The sequence below is a fragment of the Gossypium hirsutum genome, chromosome A04 (genome assembly GCF_007990345.1).
Source record: "Gossypium hirsutum isolate 1008001.06 chromosome A04, Gossypium_hirsutum_v2.1, whole genome shotgun sequence".
NCBI classification, from domain to species: domain Eukaryota; kingdom Viridiplantae; phylum Streptophyta; class Magnoliopsida; order Malvales; family Malvaceae; genus Gossypium; species Gossypium hirsutum.
The window spans coordinates 21,277,516-21,299,774 of NC_053427.1; positions in this window are offsets into that span (position 1 = coordinate 21,277,516).

The window sequence follows — 22,259 nt, forward strand, 5'->3', positions numbered from 1 at the left end:
GCTGGAAGATCAAGATATGAAGTTACATATAAGACCATATGGGAGAAACCCCATGTAAACCTCTGAGATAGTCTAACGGGACAGTAAACACGTAATTCTTTGTCACACCTTCGTGGCGTGTTCTGTAAGGCCTTTATGGCGTATCCAATGAAACATGTGTGGCTTATTATGTGTTATTTTTGTTAAATATTTTGCAATGCCCTTGTGGAAAAGTCTGGTCGAACACTTCGGTGTCATGATGATTTTCCATGAAATACACTATTATTTACATCCTTTTTACACATAACATTAGCTTCTTTGATTGTTAAATCAAAGCATCTTAGTATATGTTTAGGTTTTCATACATAAATTAATAATTTATGATTTCTAGTAGTTTTTATTACATTTTATATATCTAAATAAGGTTACATGGTCTTGTAGGTCAAGTAGGGAACTAAAGATGCTTATTCAGGCCAAAACTGACGCCTATGTCGCAGCCCCAAGAAACTGATGTCTCAACATCATAGGCAGAAGCCAAAGTTAAGTTCTGGAGCAAAACTGCCCTTGATGTCGCTATACGATCCTTCTATTTCGTATACTCTCGAGGTTGGTTGCGACATCACAGGTCTGTATTGCAACCAACCCCCTACGCAACTCATAAACTCATGCACATCTTAATTATGTTTTTTAGGGAAATCAGGAGTATCTGTTCTAGTTGAACTTTAAGAACTTTAAGAATATTTAGGCACTTTAATATTCCGAGTTTACCCTATATAAACTCCATCGTAATAAGCTTAAACACATAATTTTAGGGAGACAAAAAATATACTTAGGGTTTTTGTTTCATTCTTAGTTTTTCCTTAGGGCATTTTATGCTATTGTAATTGGAAGATCCTATTCTAAAGTGAGACTCTCGCAAATGGAGATTGTTCCGGATCTATGCTTTCATCGATAAATCTATGAACATCTCTTTTCCTTTATTATATTCTTTAAATCTCTTTCTTTATTATTGTTTAATTGAATATTTGTGTAACGGTTATAGTCAATTTATGTTTTATCCATATCTTGCATGGTTTCAACTGTTCTAATCTTATTAATTAATTGAAGGATTAAGTTTCTTAGCAGATCAACTGTTTGGGAGAGGAAGAACTTAAACCCTAGGCTTGGAAACCCTAGGAAGTCATTTAGGTAGGAATTAACCCAAAATTGTTATGGCCTATCCATGAACATCTTAACCCCGAATCGGTCTAGACTATGAGGTTGGACTCGCTATTCTAATAGATGTATTGGAATATCCTGCTAGGGTATCGACTAATTGATTGATTAGAACCCTATATTAATAATTAATTAGGTAAAACAATCAGATCTAAGCTACAGGAACTCAAGTAGTCAAAATAAGGGATAGGAGAAGCCGATACATAAACTTAAGAGTATATTTAGATTTAATTTAATTTATTTAGTTTATTAGTATTATCATCATCTTGCTTCTATATTAACACTACTAGTTCATGACTCAAGTAGTTTAGTAATTATTTCCAGTAATTGGCTTGATAGCAGTTTTCCCCAAACTGCAATCCCTTAGGTACAATCCTCGGAGTACTTACCTACTTCATTGTAACTATATTACAACCTAACCTGTATACTTGTGGACACCGCCTCAATTCCATATATTTTGTAGTAGTATTCACACTCTGGATGTTAGTATATCCGGAGACGGTCAAGTTGTTGGCGTCGTTGTCGGGGATTGTGATGGTGATAGTTTTTATTGAATCAATTACTTACAAATAATATTATTCAAAGGATGAATGAGTTAGATGTTGTGGTAATTTTATTAATTTATTATTTCAGCTTAATTTTTGTTTTTCATCATTTTTATTATTTTATTATTTCCCTTATTGATTAAGCAAATTTAATCATGAGTGCAATTAATGATGATTACAGTTGGTATGAAGGCAGGATGTGGGAAAATTTATACGATGACATGGAATCAAGTTGGTTAGATGGAGATTCGATAGATCAATGGAGTTTGTATAGAAAATATGGAAAAGAAGGGTATTCATATGAACCTCTGTATCAATTAGATTATAAAAAGATTGATATGCTCGAATACCCAATAGAGTCTCTTTTTAATCCACCAGAGATATTGTCATGTGGAACAATTAAGCCTGACAAACTTTAGCCAAGAACATAGATACATACATGGATAAATTTAATGACGATGATAGTGGGTCTGAGTCAGATGAGTCATCCTTTTGTTATGATGAGTGGCACAATAATGAAGGACAAATTTGGTTGAAAGGAGCTTCGATAAACCAATAGAATGATAACAATGAATACAATATGCCAAAACATCTAGACAAGTTACCTTATGATACGTATGGGAGTTATGACCACAAAAATAAAAGCAAGTATCCGGAGGAACATATATAGGAGCTGAATAAACATCCATTTGAGTGTGATCAAACCTACCAAGCTAAGAACAAAACATCCAACATTTTATCAAGAATGTCAGATAAGATGACACAAATGATGACAATGTTCTAAGAGATATAAAAGGCATTATCTCCACGGGAAGAGGTCGTACATGATGCTCTCAACTCTAACCATGATGACCACTATATTACCAACAATCATCCGGATTTAAATGATGGAAATCAATAAGAGTTTGGAATTGGGGACTATGTTGATGAACTAAACATACTCGAAGCTATTCCCAATCCAATTAATGTAGAAACAAATATAATAATAGATGTAGTCGTTGACGTAAAAGTAGAAGTAACCATTAACATGGACTGTAAACCGATTCTGAATGAAAGTGTAAAGGAGCCAATACACTTTCTAGCTATAGCAAAGAAGCTACCAAGCGAAGAGATCAATGAGTTCAACTCATTCTCATTTGAAAAGGGCAACAAAATTAGAATGAACAAAACTTCACATGAATTTGAGGGGAGGAAGCTTGAGGCAATAATACCCTAAAAATGATTTAGGGTTGGCTTAGATTTGGTACCAAATGGCTTGTAATGTGGATGTCGCATTGGTTAAAGATAAGGCAACATCGTTGGAATGACCAAAATAGCTAGTTCATATAAATCGATAGAGGAACAAACATTGAATCAAAGTGTCAAGAACTAGTTAGAAGTTCTTCTATGGTGGAGACACAGATCGTCCCAATATTTAAAGAACTTCTATTTCCTGCTTTAAATTTTGTTTTTTTTATTTTATTGTTTATTTATTTTATTATTAATTTTTGCTGTGTTTAGTTTTTTTCCATAATATGTGTAGATATCATGGAGTGACAAAAAAATCGAAGAAATCAGAAACTGGGCTTGATGTTGCAACATCGTAGATAATACGCACCTTGCAACATTGAAGGCCCAATTTGTTTGAATATTTGTAGATGTTCTGCCATCCATTCTTGACACTTTGTCTTTTTCTTATTATTTTTATTTTTTTATTTTATTTATATTATACTTCATATTTCTTTTCGTAGAATTTTTTTAGGTACTCTCCGTCCACTTGAAGCACACAGACCCCAAGATTATCATAACAACAAGGATTCGACCTGTTCAGGGAAGTTTTCTTGTTTGCACTTTAATTATTTTACACTAAGTACATAAGATTAATTTTTTGTGTGTTTTCATTTGTGTGTTCACTTTAATTTAAATGATTATCTATTGACCAACAAAAATTGTTATTGTTTTTACTGCATGGTGTTTGGATTATATTAATATTGTGAATAGCGGTTGAATATAATAAAGCATGTAATGGTTCTTGTCAAGCATGAAATTTTTTATTGATATAAGATAAATTGATTATTTTTAAGGGAAATTGATTAGGTTACCTAGTTAAATTGTATAATAGATTAGAAGAACCTAAGTAAGAATGTTTGATGATGCCATATGACATATAAGTCTTATAGATTGTCGTAGAGACATGAATTCATGAATTGATTATTATTCATTTAGTTTAATTCGAAGCGTGAAAGAAATTGTGTATGGTGGGATGCTTAGACCTAAGGCATTGTTTGAATAGTCAGTTCTCAAATGACTATACCTTAATTCTATGAATCCCTGGTCTCCTTATTTGAGCTTGATAACTCCTTTTTGATGAACCTACAAAATTTGAAACACAAAGACCACACAAAAATTGAAAACTTGAATTCTTCCCTATCCTTGGTCCTTTAATACATTAAAAAATAAATGTCAAGCCATAGCTATTAAGGATTTAGGTAGATACATTATGGTGGTTTTGAAAAAAACAGAGCAAAAAAGGAAGAAACAATGTGATACCGTGATTATAAGTCAGGTAAAAATGTGTGAAAAAGGAAAAAATCCATAAAAAGTCAAAAGAAGAACGAGAAAAAAAAAGTAAAAAATAAAGACAAAAGCATTGTGACTGAGAAGAAAAGTAAAAAGTCAACTGACAAAACAAAAAGTCACAAAAGTGAGAGAAAACTCAGTCATCAGTGCACTAAAACCCGTTAAGCCAACCATAGTTGCTAGTATTAGATTGTATCTTCTTACATGGAGAAATAAGGTAGGTGAGAGAGGGAGACAAAAGGTGATGAACTTGGATAGGACATTAAAGGGGAAGAGAGGGAAAATGTCATGTGCTTAAGTATTTCTAGTGTTTGAACCATTTTGAGCCATATCTTTTTTAAACTCATATCGTCCTAAGCCTCAGAATGTTACAAGTGTAACAACCCGTTTTTAGCTAAATCAGAATAGTTGTTTCAAAACCAAATTTTATTATTTGATTGGTCAATTTGATAAAAGGACTAAATCGCGTAAAGCGTAAAAGTTGAATTCTATTTGTTAAATGCACTAAATGACTATGAATATTAAAGATGGAGATCCTTAAGTAATAAATGGACTATTATTAAGGTAAGTGGACATAAATGGACATGAAATGGATGATATAAATGTTTTATCGTTAAGGTTAATTTGGTAATTTGTCTAATAAGGTTAATTAATTAAAACAAAAATAATTTTATGTCCGTCTTCATCATCTTCAACTGAATTGAGAAAAATAAAGCTTGGAGAGCATTTTAAGGTTCGGCCATTGCATGCTTAAATTGTAAGTCCATTTTTGCTCGATTTTTAATGATTTCTATGTTTTTATGATCGTTGCAACTAGTTCTAGCTAGCCCAGGGACTATTTTGCAAAATTGGTTAAAGATTTTGAAAGTTTCCATTGATGAAAATATGTGTTCTTTGATGTTTGATGGTGAAATATGTTCTTGTTGCTAGATTTACATATTTTGTAAAGTGATTTTGAGTAAAAATGCAAAATAGGGATTTATTTGTGAAAATGTGAAAATGTGTGGTTAAATGTGTGAAAAGTTGATAAATGTGGGTTTCTAAGGGTATTATAGTAATTTAGCTATTATGGGTATTAAAGAAATTTCATGAATTTGTGATTTTGTGTAATAAGGACTAAATTGTAAAAGTGGTGAAATTCTAGGGGTAAAAGTGTAAATGTGCTTAAATGTGTGCTTTGGATTAAATTGGATAGAGAGATTATTAAATAAGTTAATTTTGAATATATTTAGATCAAGAAAAGTGGAATTCAGATCTAAATCGGAGGAAAACTAAAGTTATTGACTAATCGACTTATTCCGTTGTTTTCACATCCGAGGTAAGTTCGTATATGATAAATTTCATTATAAGCCTATTTTAAATGCTTGATATTGTATAAGTTATGAATACGAGACTTTAGATAAGTTCGATAATGACTCGATGGTAATTCGGCATTCGAAATCTCGATTGAACCTTAGGAATAGTTTAGGATACTAGTGACATGTCATTAGGGGATACATTGAGTTGGCTTCAAGCCATGATATTAGCATTTCGGGTGCGAGTTATACCAATTTGGCTTCGGCCCATGAATATCAGTTGATTTGGCTTTGGGCCATGATATCAGTACTTCGGATATAAGTATAGGTACTTAGTGTGCAAGACTCCTGAGTATTCGACTTCTATTTCTAATGGTTCAATGGGTAAATGAATCATGTGGTTGAGAATAAGATTGGTGCATAAACCATATTAGCTTTGAATTGAAGAAATGGTGAAGAAAGTATATGTAAAAGCCTGATTTAGGGCCTAGTTGGAACAGTGGTCTTGGGACTACAAATCTGAAGTCAGAAAATTTATTTTATTACTATTACGGAGTCATGGCATGATTATATTAGTGCATGAAAAATTTGGTGAGTCAATTTTAATGTCTGAGAGCCCGATTGCGAAAAAAGACTAAATCGCATAAAAGTCAAAAGTTGCATTTTAGTACCAAGATGTGTTAAATAGCTAGAGAACTAAAATTAGGGGCTTTTAAAGAGCAATTATACCCCTAGAAACAAGGTGGCCGGCCACAGGAAGCAAATTTAGTCAAAAGGTCCAGGTTAGGTGACTTGATGACATAATCTTGTGATAAAATAATACCTATGAGCTTAGCTTTCAATTTCTTTCTTCTCCATCTCTTCTCCCTACCGAAAAAATAGAAAATATGGAGGTTTGAAAGCTAAAAATTTGCAGCAACTTATTCCTCCCATAATGTAAGTGATGTTGATGATTTTCTTGATGATTTTTACATTTTTGGCATGTTTGTATCATGGGCTTTCAAATGAGAGGACTATTTTGAAAAATGGTGAAAATTCTAGGGATTTAACATGAGAGAGTTTATGTTGTTTCTTGAAATTTTATAGAAGAAAATGAATCTTAGAAAAGTTCTAAACAACTTTTGTGAAAGGTGCTAGCATGAAAACACCTAAAGGGACTACTTTGCATAAGTTGCAAAATAGGTGGTAAGTGCATGAAATAGTGAGAATTTAGGGTTTCTATAAGAGTAAAAAGGGGTCGGCTAGGCCTAGAATAAGAGGAAATTCAATAAAAATTGATTTTTGAGCATAAGGACAAAATGATCATTTTACCAAGGTCTAGGGGCAAAATGGTCATTTTAACTAAGATGTAAATTTTAGATTGCCTAATTATGTTTAATGACTAAATGAGCGTATTTTGCTATTATAGATCAAGATTCACTAAATCCGAACCTAGACCGGGGGAAAGCCAAGCAAATCGACTAAACCGACTAGTCGAGTACATTTTGTAATTCAAGGTAAGTTGTATGTAAATAATATAACTACATTGTTAATACATTTATTTGCATTGTCATTGAATTGATATAGCATGAATTGATAAATTGTGAATTAAGAATGCTTAGTAATAATTGAGATAGTAGAAAGACCCCGTTGAAACCTTAGGAAACAAACTGGATATTCATGCCATGACATTTGGGTAATTTGTGTGCTAGTGTAAGACCATGTTTGGGACTTGGCATCCGCATTGAGACGAGTGCCAGTGTAAGACATGTCCGGGACATGCATCGGCTACGAGACATGTCAGTGTAAGACCATGTGTGGGACATGACATCAGCATGTAAGTACGAGAGCTAGTGTAAGACCATGTCTGGGACATGGCATCGGCCTCGATGAGGGTAGCCAGTGTAAGACCATGTCTAGGACATGGCATCGACAACTTAACCCATGTTTGAGGCTTATAGAATATCTGGTAGTATTCCATAAAAGTTATAGAAGTGAGTTAGTAAGGAAAGTATAATAATGTTGTGAGTGCTACAGGTACCTATTTGGTATGCATGAGTATGAGCACAAAATAGAAAATGTGACTAGAGTTGACGGTAATGAGTAAGTCAAGCTTATGCCTATCTTTGTGCTATTAGTATGATGACTAGAGGTGAAATCGTTGTGGTATATTTATTTATATGCAACTTACTGAGCTTTATGGTTACTCTCTTTCCTTTCCCTTTTCTTTAAGTGCCGATTTATTTGCTCAAAGATCCCTTGAAGTCAGAGATATCAATCACACTATCAGCCATAATACTCGGTATAGTTGGATTTATATTTTTGATTATGACATGTATAGGGCTAGACCTTATTATTTTGTGTCTTTGAGAATTGATCAAATGTGTTGGTCTAGAATAAATTCTACTCTTTACATTGAGCCTTGAATGAGGGCTTTCATTTTGAGTCTATAAAAGATGCATCTTCACGGCTGAATGAATGTTTGTTATGCTTGTTTTGGTATTGGTCGGTATTGACATGAAAATAAGTACATTAGGGTGGCAAAGAGGCTTGGTAGATAGCCTCATATTGTCCATACGGGTAGACACATGGGCATGTGTCTAGGCCGTGTGTGACACACGGTCAGCCCTATGGGTGTGTGAGAAGGCCGTGCGTCCCCTGCACCTAGAAATTTCAAGTTAGAATGCATGGTAAGGGTCAAATGGCCAGAGACATGGTCGTGTGTCTCAACTGTGTGGAGGGCACGGCCTAGTACACGAGCGTGTACCATGGTCGTGTGATGTTGACGTCAGAAACAGAATACCTAGGTTTTTGCACACAGCTGCACCACGGGCATGTTGTGGCCGTGTGAAAGGACACGGGCAAAGGACACGGGCGTGTGTCCAGGGCGTGTGAAGTCTGCACTTGTTTTATGAAAAATTGTAAAAATTAAATTGGCCACATGGGTGCAGGACATAGGCGTGTCCCAAGCACACGGACGTGTGCCCTATACCTACACGAGCGTGTGGTACCTTAAAGTACGAAATTGTCTAAGTTTTTCTTGAGCCTCGGTTTAGTCTCGAACCACCTCGAATGTTGTTTTAGGCCTCGTAATCCCAAATAACATTTGAAATGAAATTTTTTAAATTGATCAAAATTTTATGACCCGATTTTCTATTATTGGGTGAGTTTAAGTTCGGTAGCACCTCAAGCCCTGTCCTGGCATTGGATACGGGTGAAGTGTTATATTTAGTGGTATCAAAGCTGTAACAGCCCAATTTAGGGCCAAAACGGAATAATGGTTTTGAAACCACGAATCCGAGGTTGAAAATTTTATGACTAGGTGTTTAATTTGATGTTTAGGACTAAATTGAAATAGGTGAAAAATGTGTGTTCTAGTTCATAAAGTACTTGATTGAAATGGGGGTTTTGAGTAGTGGTCCTTAAATAGCAATTATACCATTATACTTTATATGGACAAAAATGGGCATGAATAGGACAAAATTTTAAAGAAAGGCCTTAAGGGTATTTTTGTCATTTGGTAATTAAAAGAAATAAAATGGGAAAAATAAGCCAAAATTTTGTCCACCCATCTTCTTCCTTGGCCGAACCTATTATGTCCACCATAGCTGGGGTTTTTCACAAGCTTTCAAGCTCAATAGTAAGTGTATTCAAGCTCTGTTTTTAATGTTCTTTACATTTTTGAAATCCTCGTAGCTCGGTTTACCTATTTCTACCATTATTTCGAGTTAGGGTTTATGTTTAAAAATCATAATTTTGTAAAAGTTAGGGGGCAAAAATGTAATTTTTCCATAATGTGATTTTTGGATTGAAATAGATAGTATAAGTGTTAAATGAGCTAAATGTGTTGTTATAGATCAAGAAAGGCGTGGAATCAACCTCGAACGGGGGAAGGAAAAGATTTTGGACTAAATTACAAAATTTCCATATTTTGCTCCGAGGTAAGTTTGTATGTAAATAATACATTATCTTTATTTACGTTTTTATATTTCAGCATATCTTATATATTTTAGCTGATTTTGAATCATAATCGACTATTGGAAGAATGGAAATAAGTAATATTTTGACTCTAGTCGAGAAGTGGTTTCGGGACCACAAAATCGAGTCACAAGAATAATTAAATGTTATATTTTATGCCTATTATAAGTGAAAGTGTATGTGTGAAAATTTCATGCTTTGATTTTGTCTTTTAAATGTGAAATTAATTAAAAAGGACTTATGTGAAAACATTGAAATTGTGATAGGTTGAAGTGTAGTGGTCAAATATTGCATGGCTTAAAATATGGGGATTTGCATGTCAAATTCCCCATTTCAAACTAATTGGCCGACCATGGTGATGGTGGAATAGCCATATATGCCTTACATATTAATATTATAATGGTTAATGGGTTAGATTAATGAATAAAAAAAAAGGCCATACATCCTTGCCTTGTTCTTGCGAATGTTGGAGAAAGAAGGGAGAAAAATGCATTGAGGATTTCAGCAATGGAGCAAGCTCAAAATCTAAGGTAGAACAAAAGGGCTCTTTGATATTTGGCCTTGGTGATTCTAATTGGAGGTATGTTTAATTTTATTTCTTGATAATTTATGTGAAATTGAGTTAATTGCTAAGCTCCTTTCATAGCCCATGACTCAATTTTTGTTATTGGTTTGAAGTGATGCATTCGGCTATGGGTTGTAGAGTGTCTTGGTTGGTGTTTTGATGTTTTTGTGATGAGGCATGAAGATGGTTGATTTTGAGTGTTTAATAAAAAGGATTGGATGTGAGTGTGTGTGAAATAGCAAATGATGAGTCTCGGTAACTTCATGAAGAGTTCGGCTATTGTGTTTATGTGAATATATATATGCTGAATAGTCTTGGATAAGTAAATTTTGATGTATTAGATTGGTAACATGGTTATGCCGATTGTGAAAATGTGATAAAGGTGCCAAGAAATATTTGTAAACATGCATAGTACCGAATGTGTTCATGAATGAATAAGTTATGTGGGCTGTTTAAATGAAAGAAATGGATAAGTTAAGGTATAATTGAGTGTTCGAATATGAATTAAAGAGAGAAATGAGGTAAAGGATGAGTTTCAGCTTGTAAATGATATATGTGATTTAATTGAGAATTTATAATCGACCAATGCGATCATTGTGTAATTATATATATTTTTAATTACAATGGCCGAATGTAGCATGAATAAGAATGTGAATAAATTGTAGTTATAGAGGTTGTCAATGGAAAAAATGAGTTGGATGAGCTAATGCCGAATGGACTTGTGGAATTAAGTATTAAAAGATTTTTTACTAATTAGTTAAGTGATATTCGGCTATATGAGCAGCATGTGCACTGATGTTATATTACGGTCTAAGAGTATATATATAAGTGTGGGAGCATTCAGTCAATGAAGATTGGTTGTATGAAAGTAAGGTTAATGAATGTAGTAGTGCCATGTGAAGTGTGTAAATTAGATGACTTTGATAAGTGCTGTTCGTGTTTTGAGACTTATCAATGTTTTTTTTATATGTGCCGAATGTGGTTTTAAATAATAGAGATGTGATAAGTTGAATTTGTTAATCAAGCTCAAGAGCATAAGGAGCCAATTTTGGATAAAGGGAAAGCGAAACTAGTTGATTAATCAACCCGTAATTGTTCAATGACATCCGAGGTAAGTTTTAAGTGATTAAACATTGAGTAAATTCAATCATAATAGGACATAATGAGTTGATTTAATAAGATATGATGTGGCCATGATATGTTTTAAATTCAAATGGTAAGTTCATAAGTGTCTGGACTTGGAAATTTAAGAGCAAATTGTAATAATTTGCTTAGGACAACAGCAGTAATGTGATTTTAGAAAATCACCATAAATTGTTGGTGTGAAATTATAGGCTGAATAAAATATGTAATCAAAGCTTAATTAGTCTAGTTTCTTATAAAAGAGACCGTGTAAGCAAAGAAATTTCCTATAAAGAGATATTTAAAGTTGTGTGAGACAGTGTCAGAATGACTCCGAAATCCCCTGTTCTGTTTTTAGAAAATCATTATAATTTGTACAAAAATGGTTATAAGATAAAATTTATATGCTTAGACTCCTTAATGAGTCTAGTTTCAAATTAAATCAAATAAAACATATTTTGAATTCTGTACAATGAGAAATTTGATTTGTAGTGAAGAGTGGTCAGATTAGTCAAACAGTGAAACAGGGGAAACTTTAAGAAAAATATGGTATTGATTGGCCAAACCTAAAATTCTGAAAATTTTATGGATGGAAGATATATGAGTCTGTATTCAGGGAAAATTAACGGAAATTGATTTTGAGTTTTGTAGCTCCAGTTATAAATAATTTAGTGACTATTGCTCAGGAAAACAGCTTGTAGTGAATATGTGACTTTGTTGTAAACATTGATGAAACTATTTGAGTTGCTTATAAGCTATTGCTGAAATTGTTGTACAAGATAAATATATATGTGTGGTAAAGCCGAATGGCTAATTGAAATATGTATGAGATATATATATGTGGTAAAGCCGAATGGCTAATGTGAAATATGTTTGAGATATGTATATGTGGTAAACCCGAATGGCTAACATGAAATATGTATGAGATATATATATGTGGTAAATCCGAATGGCTAATGTGAAATATGTATGAGATATGTATATTTGGTAAAGCCGAATGGCTAATGTGAAATATGTAGGAGATGTGTGTATATTGTGGCCGAATGACCAAATGTGAAAGGTGTGTATTATTAGATATTTGATGAGGCAAATGAATTACAAATATGACAGTCGATGTGAATGTTGTAACATGTGATTAAATGTATATGAAACTTGGAAATATATTCCGGGTAAGACCCGATGACTACGTGTGGAGATTATGTCCGGGTAAGACCCGATGACTACGTGTGGAGATTATGTCCGGGTAAGACCCGATGACTACTTGTGGAGATTTTTTCCGGGTAAGACCCGATAACTACGTGTGGGGATTATTCGAGCTAAAGGTCTCGCTGAAGATTCGAGTAAAGCATAAGATTATACGACTTCACAGTAACAATTGGTAATAAATACGTTCAATACGTTAAGTTGGTCAGGTATGTATTTTGAGATTATATTTAAGCTTGATTTGGATTAAATCACAAGGTCGTTATGTGATGCATATGTGAGTAAAGCAATAAGACTGTTCTATGATTATTGTGCATTTGGTCAATGTGAAAAGTTAGGTGAAAATATGTAATGGACCTATGTTTATAAGAGATCACTATCAAGTGAGAATTTATCTGCTTATTGTGTATTACGTAATTGTGTATATTCCGCCAAAAAGGGTAGTATACCTAGAAAGAGGTTATATGAGAATTCGTAAGATCGACTTTTAATTTGGTTGGTCAGGTATGTGATAAATACTTGTACATGTTAGACCCATCAGAATTAAATCATGATTGTAAAGTGAAAAGCAAATATGAAAATGCCATATGAATATGTGAGTATTCGGTTATGGAGAAATACTATAGGATATTGGGAGATATACATTTTGATTTGTCCGATGAGGATAACTATAGATATGAAATGAAATGTTATATGTGAATCAAATAAACCAATTGGTTATATTTGAGTTCACTGGTTTTAAATTGCTTAAGACTTACGAAGCTTACAAAAGCTTACTCCGTTATTATGTTTCTCTGTTTTATAGATTGTTGATTCTGGCCTTTTTGCTTGGGGATTGTCAGCAACTTGTCACACTATCACTATCCACTGTTTGGTACTGCTATGTTTTGGATTATCTTATGGCATGTATAGAATAGACTAGTAGTGGGAGGATATTTTGGTTAATGTAGATAAGCCATGCGAATATGACATCTTTTGAATGTTTACTTTTATAAGTTTCTAAATTTTATCCCTGGTTGTGTCTAGCAATTATCCAATTGAATGATCTTTACTCCAAGAAAATGTTCAAAATTTTACTGATCTGGCATGAGTTACAAGTCCGGTAATGTCCCTTACCTATTCCGGCAACGGTTACGGGATAGGGGTGTTACATTTAGTGGTATCAGAGCTACGGTTTAGTCGATTCTAGGACTAACGTAGCACGCGTGAGTCTAGCTATACATGCCATAAAGTGATAAAATGATAGTGTGATGATTTCTGACAGTTAAAATGTGTTTTTCGTAATATAATGAATTCCAATCCCGATCAAGCTGTAGCAGATGGTATTGAGAGGATTGAAACATGCTTATGATGTGTCAAAATTGAGAAAGGTATGAATAGAAGCATGATATACATTTGAAGTATTGAAATGCAAAGTAATTTTGCTGAATGTGTTATGAAATAAATAGGGAAAAGTATATTAGGATAATAGTGATGTATATTGTATGCATGAGAAGTTATATTTTGGTTCAAGACTTTATGTAAATGGGCGAAATATATACATATATATGTCATCTATTAGAGATGGAATTGCTGTGTAATTTATGCTTTGTTAATGTTGTATATGATGTTATGTTTTAAATATGTGAATGAGAACTTTGAAGAGAAAATAATGTATTTGGAATGAGCCTACATGTAAATGATATCTATGATATAATGTCAAGGTGTATATGATATGTATATATTGAAACGAAGTAAGTGAATTACAAATATGATATGCTATATGAAATGTATTAAAATGTGAATAAATATGCATGAAACTCGATGATATGTATTCGGGCCTTCGTGCCTAGCAGGCTTCGTGCCGGTGATATGTATTCGGGCCTTCGTGCCTAGCAGGCTTCGTGCCGGTGATATGTGTTCGGGCCTTCGTGCCTAGCAGGCTTCGTGCCGGTGATATGTATTCGGGCCTTCGTGCCTAGCAGGCTTAATGCCGGTGATTCGAGCAAGGTTTAAGTGTTCATTACTATATGAATTCAAAGTTAAATGAAAGAATAAGTTTAAAGTGTACATATATGATGTTTTATAGACTTGGTTAAGTCATTTCAATGTGTAATAACGAATGAATATGGGCATTATGTGTGCGAATGATTAGAGGCACTATGTGTGCAAATTCCGTTAACCGAGCACTATGTGTGCGAGATCAGTAATTGAGGCACTGTGTGTGCGAATTCCTTTAACCGAGCATTATGTGTGCGAGATTGGTAATTGAGGCACTGTGTGTGCGAGTTCTTCAACCAAGCACTATGTGTGCGAGATCTGCGACAGCCCTAAAATGACCCTAGTCGGAAAGCGGTTTCGGGACCGCTAAACCGAGTCACCAAATTATTTGAATGTGATATTTATTGTCTAAAATATGTGATTATGAAGGTGTGAAAGTTTTAGGCTTCGATTTAGTAAATTGCATGTGAATTTAGTCAAAAGGACTTATGGGTGACATTTTTGAAATGTGATAGGCTAATCTACAAGGACCTAATAGTGCATGTAATCAAAAGGGAGGACTTGCATGTCAATTTTTCCCCCCTAATATGTAGTGGCCGGCCATGAGCATGGGTGGACAAGATGTTATGGCTAAAAACATGTCATAGACATGTTGTGTTGGTGCATCATGGGAGGAAACAATAAAATAAAGTTAGTAATAAAATAAATGGAGTTGCATGTCAAATATCCATTTTCTAAGGTTAGTGGCCGGCCATGCTTTGAATGGAATTATTGTTTTTTTTTGTATTTTAATTGTAAAATAAAGCTTAGTGGAATGTTATTATAATGGTGAAGTAAATAATAAAAGAATTTGGTGAAAAGAACAAGGTAGCTCTTTTGTGTTCTTTTTAGCCAAAAATCAAATAAGAGAGGGGAGAAAAGTCTAAAACCATTCGGCACTTTGATATTCTTCAGGAGGTGAGTTTCTTGATTAAAATTTGATGGAAATTTGATGTTTTTGGGATGGATGTTAAGCTAGTTAGGCAACCAAAGGTTCAATATTTTTTGTTATGTGGTTATATGTGCATTTCGGCCATGGTCTTTGCTTGAATTTGAGATTTGTAATGTGATTTTCCTAAATTGTCTATGAATTTTTGGTTGTTGATTTCATGGTAATGGTATATTGAATCCATGATTTGAATCCATGAAAATTTAGTAAGGTTGCATTTGGCAACTTGCTTGGAATTATGAAATGATGTCCAAAATTTGTAATTCATGCTTAAATATTGAAATAGAGCTTACAATTAATAGAACCATGTAATAATTGAGGATTTTATGTGTTAAATTTTGGATGTTGGAGTTTTAGCTTTGAAATAGTTGTTAGATGAGTTATAAAGTACTAAAAAATGGAAAGAGAAAGAGCTTAAGGCATGGTTAGTATTCGGCCATGATGAGAAGTAAGAAAATTATGTTTGTGGTTATAAAAGATTTTGGGCATTCGGCTACTCGAGGAAAGATGAGAGACATGCTTATATGCTTATATGCGTATTACCGAACAAGATTGTGAATAATGATACTAATAAAATAGTTTGTAAGTTATTAATAAGGGTTTTTGACATAGATACTTGTAAATAAGACAAATGCTACATATTTGGAACCCTTACATGGTATTTCGGCTTTAGTTAATTATTTTAGAAATTGAAGCTAAATGTTATAAGGAATAAGTGTATTTCTTGCTAACCGAATTATAATATAATCGAATGTGGTTTTACACAATAGTGATGTGATAAGTTTAAATTTGGTTCATTAGCTCAAGAACTCAAGGAAACAAAGTCGGATCGTGGAAGAAGGGAAATTGGTCGAATAGTCGGAATTGACGTACATTAGCGATCGAGGTAAGTTTTAAGTATTAAAGCCTATAATGTGATTGAGTATGATATGTTAAGCACATATTAAAAGAATCATAACTCTATTGTAAATTTTTATGCATATAGCCTAATGGCTATTATGAAGTATAGGTAAGTTATTGATATGATATGTTGCCAAATGGATATGATATTATGAAGTGCTAAAAGGATATGTCAGAAGAGTAAATTTGTGATAAACCTGCTTAGGACAGCAGCAGTAACATGAATTTAGAAAATCACCATAAATTGTTGGAGTTGAATTAGAGGCTGAATAAATTATGAAATTAAAGCTTAATGAGTCTAGTTTCTTATAAAAGAAACCGTGTAAGAAAATTAATTTCCGATAATGAGATATTTAAAGTTGTGTGAGACAGTGCAGAATGACACTGTAATCCTCTGTTCTGTTTTTAGAAAATCATTATAAATTGTAAAAAAATGGTTATAAGATAAAATTTATATGATTAGACTCCTTAATGAGTCTAGTTTCAAATTAAATCAAATACAACACATTTTGAATTCTGTAAAATGAGAAATCTGATTCGTAGTGAAGAGTGGTCAGATTAGTCAAACAGTGAAACAGGGGAAACTTTAAGAAAAATCTGGTATTGATTGGCCAAACCTAAAATTCTGGAAATTTTATGGATGAAAGATATACGAGTCTATATTCAGGAAAAATTAACGGCAAGTGATTTGGAGTTTGTAGCTCCGGTTATAAATAATTTAGTGACCATTGCTCAGGAAAACAGCTCGTAGTGAATATGTGATTTGTTGTAAACATGGATAAAACTTGTTTTAGTTGCTCATAAGCTATTGATTAAACCCATACTTGAATTCTAAATCGTGATATTGTAAGCTTATGAGTATTCGAATATGAAATGATAGTATGGCGTAAAATTGAATTATTCATTGGGAAATGATTAATGTAGATTCGGCCAAGACAAAGTGTGTACATGATAGTATATGTGATATGTGAAGTATATTTGAATAAATGTGAAAGTGTATATATGTGATAAGGCCGAATGGCCAATGTGATGAATGTGAAAGTGTATATATATGTGATAAGGCCTAATGGCCAATGTGATGAATGTGAAAGTGTATATATATGTGATAAGGCCTAATGGCCGATGTGATGAATGTGAAAGTGTATATATGTGATAAGGCCTAATAGCCGATGTGATGAATGTGAAAGTGTATATATGTGATAAGGCCTAATGGCCGATGTGATGAATGTGAAAGTGTATATATGTGATAAGGCCTAATGGCCGATGTGATGAATGTGAAAGTGTATATATGTGACAGGGCCGAGTGGCCAACGTGATGGATGTGAAAGTGTATAAATGTGATAAGTCCCGAAGGGCATTTGTGTCAGTACTATATCCGGGTTAAAACCCCGCAGGCTTTATGCGAGAATATTATCACTGATTAATGTCCGTAAGCTTCGTGCTCGTACTATATCCGAGCTCTAAAGACCCGATGACTACGTGTGGAGATTTTTTCCGGGTAAGACTCGATAACTTCGTGTGGAGATTTCGTCTGAGCTAAAGGTCTTATCGATAATCTGAGTAGAGGTTAAAGCTATAAGACTTCGTAATAAGAATTGCTTATAAATATATTCAATGCGAAAGGTTAAACAGGTATGTACTCCAAGTTTATATGTGAGCTTGATTTGCACTAAATCATAAGGTAGTTATGTGATGCATACGAGAGCAATCTATAAGACTATTCTTATGATTATGTGACATCGGATCAGTGTGAGAGGTTATGTGAAATCATACGATATATCTATGTCACATGAGCTCACTTTTATGTGAAAGTTTATCTGCCTATTGTATATGATGAGATGTGCATATTCGGTAAAGGGATGGTATGCTCGAAGGAAGAGTGAAATAAAAATACGAACAACTATGTTATAATTTGATTGTTATCTGTTGACACTGCTTAAAACTTACTAAGCATTGTAATGCTTACTCCGTTTACTCTGTTTCCTCTGTTTTATAGATCTCATTTGGAAGCTACAGGCTCGGGGATCATCAGCAACTAGTCACACTATCACTATCCATTGTTTGGTACTGCTACGTTTTGGATTATCTTATGGCATGTATAGAATAGACTAGTGGCGGAAGAATATTTTTGGTTAATGTATATAAGCCATGCGAAAATGGCATCTTTTGAATGTTTACTTAGAGAAGTTTAAATTTTATCCCTGGCTGTACTTAGTACTTATTTAAATGAATGATCTTTATTTCAAGAAAAAGTTCAAAATTTTACTGTTCTGACATGAGTTACAAGTCCGGTAATGCCCCTTACCTATTCCGGCGACGGTTACGGGATAGGGGTGTTACAAGATCGGTCAGTGGGCACTAAGTGTGTGAAATAAGATTCATGTAAGACCTCATCTGGGACGAATACATTGATTTGAGATGTAGTGTAAGACCATGTCTAGGACATGGCATCGACTCGATATGTGATAACATGTAAGAACATGGTTGGACTATGGCTTTAAGTAAACAACTTACTCAGACAAGTATGACGCTCTTTAAATTGACAAATGTTAGGAAGTAGAATTGAAGTTAGATGTTGAATTTTAATTAGATACTGATATTCGGTATTTGAGTTTGAATTGGGGATTAATAGATATAAATTGACGATTGATTATTGTTTCGGCTGTAATTTTGTTATAAGTGGATACAAAAAAAAAGTGGATATGTTGTTAAGGAATGGATTTACGTTATATGTACACTTAAGTGCTTAGTTGAAAATGTGTTATGGATTTAGAATATAAGATTCTCGGTATATGAAATTATATGTGCTATTGCTGAATGGACACTATTTTGTTAATCTTGTTCAAGAAATTACTTTGATTAAGTTTCAACATTCAAAAGTTTGTAAGAATTTTTGATGAATGTTGATAATTTTGGATATACGAGTTATGCGCTAGAATAAATCTCATGCCAGTGTATTATATTAAGCTTTATGCCTAATCGACTGTATACGGGTAACATTAACTATGATTGAATGTGCTAGATGAGCTAAATGTTCAGGTATGTGGAAGTTGACTTTTCTTTTGGAAATGAGTTAAGTTGAATATTGAGATGTGATAAAGTTATAAAAGATATTCATTGGGATGTTTAAGAACATGTATACTTTCGGCCATGTTACGGCTTATATATATATATATGAATGAACATGCGGGTTATGAATATGTGAGTTGATGTTATGTATTTGTTTTAAGATAAGAGGATGATTTTATGGGTCGATGTGGAATCGGTAATGAATTACAATTGTTATCGATGAGTTAATGTTTATATGGACATAATTCAATAAGAGGACGTTATCCTAACCTAGTCGCTAGTAAGATTTTCAGGGACGAAAATCCCTAAAGAGGGGGAGAGTTGTGACAGCCCTAATTTGACTCTAGTCGAGAAGTGGTTTCGGGACCACAAAATTGAGTCACAAGAATAATTAAATGTTATATTTTATGCCTATTATAAGTGAAAGTGTATGTGTGAAAATTTCATGCTTTGATTTTGTCTTTTAAATGTGAAATTAATTAAAAAGGACTTATGTGAAAATATTGAAATTGTGATAGGTTGAAGTGTAGTGGTCAAATATTGCATGGCTTAAAATATGGGGATTTGCATGTCAAATTCCCCATTTTAAAGTAAGTGGCCGACCATGGTAATGGTGGAATAGCCATATATGCCTTACATATTAATATTATAATGGTTAATGGGTTAGATTAATGAATAAAAAAAAAGAAGGCCATACATCCTTGCCTTGTTCTTGCGAATGTTGGAGAAAGAAGGGAGAAAAATGCATTGAGGATTTCGGCAATGGACCAAGCTCAAAATCTAAGGTAGAACAAAAGGGCTCTTTGATATTTGGCCTTGGTGATTCTAATTGGAGGTATGTTTAATTTTATTTCTTGATAATTTATGTGAAATTGAGTTAATTGCTAAGCTCCTTTCATAGCCCATGACTCAATTTTTGTTATTGGTTTGAAGTGATGCATTCGGCTATGGGTTGTAGAGTGTCTTGGTTGGTGTTTTGATGTTTTTGTGATGAGGCATGAAGATGATTGATTTTGAGTGTTTAATAAAAAGGATTGGATGTGAGTGTGTGTGAAATAGCAAATGATGAGTCTCGGTAACTTCATGAAGAGTTCGGCTATTGTGTTTATGTGAATATATATATGCTGAATGTAGTCTTGGATAAGTAAATTTTGATGTATTAGATTGGTAACATGGTTATGCTGATTGTGAAAATGTGATAAAGGTGCCAAGAAATATTTGTAAACATGCATAGTACCGAATGTGTTCATGAATGAATAAGTTATGTGGGTTGTTTAAATGAAAGAAATGGATAAGTTAAGGTATAATTGAGTGTTCGAATATGAATTAAAGAGAGAAATGAGGTAAAGGATGAGTTTGAGCTTGTAAATGATATATGTGATTTAATTGAGAATTTATAATCGACCAATGCGATCATTGTGTAATTATATATATTTTTTTAATTACAATGGCCGAATGTAGCATGAATAAGAATGTGAATAAATTGTAGTTATAGAGGTTGTCAATGGAAAAAATGAGTTGGATGAGCTAATGCCGAATGGACTTGTGGAATTAAGTATTAAAAGATTTTTTATTAATTAGTTAAGTGATATTCGGCTATATGAGCAGCACGTGCACTGATGTTATATTACGGTCTAAGAGTATATATATAAGTGTGGGAGCATTCAGTCAATGAAGATTGGTTGTATGAAAGTAAGGTTAATGAATGTAGTAGTGCCATGTGAAGTGTGTAAATTAGATGACTTTGATAAGTGCTGTTTGTGTTTTGAGACTTATCAATGTTTTTTTTATATGTGCCGAATGTGGTTTTAAATAATAGAGATGTGATAAGTTGAATTTGTTAATCAAGCTCAAGAGCATAAGGAGCCAATTTTGGATAAAGGGAAAGCGAAACTAGTTGATTAATCAACCCGTAATTGTTCAATGACATCTGAGGTAAGTTTTAAGTGATTAAACATTGAGTAAATTCAACCATAATAGGACATAATGAGTTGATTTAATAAGATATGATGTGGCCATGATATGTTTTAAATTCAAATGGTAAGTTCATAAGTGTTTGGACTTGGAAATTTAAGAGCAAATTGTAATAATTTGCTTAGGACAGCAGCAGTAACGTGAATTTAGAAAATCACCATAAATTGTTGGTGTGGAATTGTAGGCTGAATAAAATATGTAATCAAAGCTTAATTAGTCTAGTTTCTTATAAAGGAGACCGTGTAAGCAAAGAAATTTCCTATAAAGAGATATTTAAAGTTGTGTGAGACAGTGTCAGAATAACTCCGAAATCCCCTGTTCTGTTTTTAGAAAATCATTATAATTTGTACAAAAATGGTTATAAGATAAAATTTATATGCTTGGACTCCTTGATGAGTCTAGTTTCAAATGAAATCAAATAGAACATATTTTTAATTCTGTACAATGAGAAATTTGATTCGTAGTGAAGAGTGGTCAGATTAGTCAAACAGTGAAACAGGGGAAACTTTAAGAAAAATATGGTATTGATTGGCCAAACCTAAAATTCTGAAAATTTTATGGATGGAAGATATATGAGTCTATATTCAGGGAAAATTAACGGCAATTGATTTTGAGTTTTGTAGCTCCAGTTATAAATAATTTAGTGACTATTTCTCAGGAAAACAACTTGTAGTGAATATGTGATTTTGTTGTAAACATTGATGAAACTATTTGAGTTGCTTATAAGCTATTGCTGAAATTGATGTACAAGATAAATATATATATGTGTGGTAAAGCCGAATGGCTAATATGAAATATGCATGAGATATATATATGTGGTAAAGCCGAATGGCTAATGTGAAATATGTATGAGATATGTATATGTGGTATAGCCGAATGGCTAACATGAAATATGTATGAGATATATA